Here is a 3,440-nt window from a genome sequence, read left to right as displayed (position 1 = left end):
CATAACAGTTATAAAATAAAATATTTTGTGTCTTTGAAAAATACAAGTCAAATGTTCAAAAAACCTTGTTATTTACTTATTGAGTGTAGTTTTAGAGGAACTGAGTTAATTGATAGGCTATTTATTTAAAAATGTAGCCACAGATGAAGACAAAATCAATCTTGTATGGAAGAAAGCATTAAAAAGTGCAATAATCGAAGAATCGTGGCACCAATAAGCGAATCGAATCAACAAGCGCCATAATCGAAGAATCGAAGCGCCCATAATCGAAATCGAATCGAATCGTGAGGTACCCTTGTTGGAACACCCCTACCAGACATGTTCCAACAGGAGTATGATCCGAAATTGGGGCTGAAATTACAACATCAGCAACCAAGATTACATGTTTCTCTGACATTAGCATGTAGCTACATGTAACAATGTACTTGCTGCCAGGGAATAACTGTGTATAGCGGCACTTTCTCTCATTAAAATTCACCAATATAAGCTTCTAAACACAACCAGACATGTTCCAGCAGGAATATGATCTGAAATGGGGGAGATAGTAACAACTTCAGCAACCAAGTTTACACGTGTCTGTGATGTTAGCATGTAGCTACATGTAGCACCATGCCTAGCGCAGATGACCATGCAAAGAAATCTGTAATGATTTGACGTCATCTCGTAGTCAAAGTAGGAAAACTTTTGGAAACAGTTTTTTAGAATGATCTCAAGCCTGAGGTTTTGCTCACAGGGATTACCCCACGTTTATCTCATTATTTGAAATGTTGGCATCACTTATATAAACATCCGACATTGTAACATTATATATGACAGAAAATAAGGAAATGCATAATAGGTCCCCCTTAAATCTAACATGGCAGCAGATTTGTCTCTACAAAGACACCTGCATCAGGTCATGTTGTTTCAAAATGGGTTAAATGTCACTATAGCTTCAGAAGGTCAGAAAAAAATCTTGACCCTTGTTGATGCTCCAAACTTGAGCCTGCGTTTGTTGTTAGTGACAACCTCATCACTGAAAATCACCATCTTCAACATTTCCATTGTGACTCTGCTTTCAGTGGGTCATTTCCATCCAGAAGCAGCAGTTTTTTGGGGTGCGCGTTCAATCTTATGTAACTGCCTTGCCCTTTTCCCACCATTGTGTAACTGCTCTAATAATGTGGGTGAAACTGTGCCCCATTCTAAATTGGTTGGCCCAGATCAGAAACAAGGTGAGACTCCCTGCGGTCTTACATCATATGCGGCCCAGCAACCCTGCCGTCTCCCTGCGGCACCGGCAGAGCCACGCTTACATCACAGCGCTCAGAAAGCGGGACAGACACTCAAGGAACAATACAGAGGGACTCAGTTATGGTTAAATTGTCACACTGCGTTATCTGTTTTTGTAGATAATCACGAAAGGTTTTATTGCTTTCAGAAGGGAAAACCACTTGCCACGTGCCTTTCCTGGATAGGGAGGTTAGAGGTCATGGTCACACAGTAACAGGCTGGAGTTGACCATTATATTTAGTGTTTGCTCAAAGACCAACACGCTGGGGTTTGACCCAGTTTCACCTGATTTCCTTCTGTGGCTGTGTGAAATTTCAGTGAAGTCACTTCATTAGGTTTCAGGTTGACGTTAGCTGTAAAGTTTGTCCTTCTTCCTATGATCATTCCAGCATAGGAGCACTGAGGATATCCGTAACATCATCATATTCAGTGTTTGGGAAATGTGGTTATATGCTTTCTTGCTGAGAGTTAGTCGAGAAGATTGATAAGACTCTCAAGTCTGTCTCTTAAATATGAAGCTGTAGCCAAAAACCAGTTAGCTAGCTTAGCATAAAGACTAGGAATGGGGTTAGCTTGGCTCTGTCCAAACTCTGAAAGAATCTTCCCACCAGCATATTTAAAGCTCAGTAATGCACACTGTATTTCTTGTTTTTTTTTCTTCTTTCTATGTGAAAACAAATAGTGGTTTATTAGGGGTTGTATGCTGGACTTTATTTTCTCTGGTTTCCTGGCTAACTGGCTCCTGGTTTGATAGGAGCATGTCTATTTTTTTCTCTTCTAACTCCCCTCTTTGTGCCATCATTTGAAATTCCCAGCCATCAAATCATGTCACCTGTCCCAGCGCAAGCACGTTGTGTGACAGTTATAATCATCAGTGCAACACACATTGTGATGTATGTAGTTACATAGTTACAGTTTTGGTAATTTTGTTCTTGAGAAATCGTTTGAGCCCTAATAAGGGCCCAAAATATTAGAAACTATTCCTTTAATAGGATATATCGAGCTGTCTCCATGCACGAATGTAATTCAGGATGTGATGAGATTCACAACTAAACCATTTTGCCCAATCAGTGACATCTGACTCACACCGTCTAATCATGGCAACATAACGCACTTTGTTTTGTACATCCCGTGTCAGCCCACTGGAGTTGACGCGCAAACACATGAATAAAAAGTAGTACATGCATTGTGCTGCATGAGGTGCTCAGAAGTGTCGTTCTAGGAAAATGGATTAGACCTATCACTGGAGGCACACACACACAGACAATACAAGGTTGTTCGCTTCATTGATAAGGTTAACACTGCTAGACAGGACAGAATGAATGCTGTGTGTCTTGGTTGTCCTAAAGGGGGGTTAGTTTGGTGTGTGTGTGTGCGAGCATGAGGACACTGTGTGATGCCTCTGTGGAAGCACACAAGTGACAAATCCTGGGGAATAACGCTGAGGTCATTCCACCCCCCACCCCCCCACCCCCCCCCACCCCCCCCCCCGCCCTTCCCCTTTTTTTTTTTCTCCCAGCAGTGTTGAAGTCAAAGCAAAGTTGTTTTTCTTTTTTGGGCTTTTATCACTGGCACTTAGAGCAAGCTGTTAACATTATTCAGCTGCTTTTCACAACAGTTTGTTCCACAGAAATCGAATAATTTCTTCCAAGAACAAGACAAATGGCCTCTGCCATGGATGTTAAAGGGAAATATACACCATGAAACTATCAAACTGTTAAAAACAATCATGGCTTTATTCAGTTTGGTGTGTTTCTCCTCTTCCTGGTAGCATTACATCAGCATATTTACAGCAACTATGACTGTTTTTAACAATCATACAAAGAACTTAATCACAGGAGAGTTACATTAAAACCCCCTTCAGCTTGGGAAAAGACATTCTGGGACACTGAGGAAATTCCAGCTGAAATATACAGTATCTCACAGAAGTGAGTACACCCCTTCCATTTTTGCAAATATTTCATTATATCTTGTCATGGGACAACACTATAGAAATGAGACTTTGATATAACTTAAAGTAGTCAGTGTACAGCTTGTATAGTAGTATAGATTTACCTTCCTCTGAAAATTACTCAAAACACAGCCGTCAACATCTAAACAGCTGGCAACATAAGTGAGTACACCCCACAGTGAACATGTCCAAATTGTGCCTAAAGTGTCAATATTTT

General features: G+C 40.8%; 1 protein-coding gene across 2 annotated transcripts in view; it reads left to right on the top strand.

Annotated features, from left to right (window-relative positions):
* Window positions 1-3,440, top strand: part of rbm17 (RNA binding motif protein 17) — a 14,943-nt gene that overhangs the window by 10,287 nt on the left and 1,216 nt on the right. The window lies entirely within an intron of this gene.

The sequence above is a fragment of the Epinephelus moara genome, chromosome 23, assembly GCF_006386435.1.
Source record: "Epinephelus moara isolate mb chromosome 23, YSFRI_EMoa_1.0, whole genome shotgun sequence".
NCBI classification, from domain to species: Eukaryota; Metazoa; Chordata; class Actinopteri; order Perciformes; family Serranidae; genus Epinephelus; species Epinephelus moara.
The sequence above is the reverse complement of the archived record's forward strand: the minus strand, read 5'-3'. Positions and strand labels throughout refer to the sequence as shown.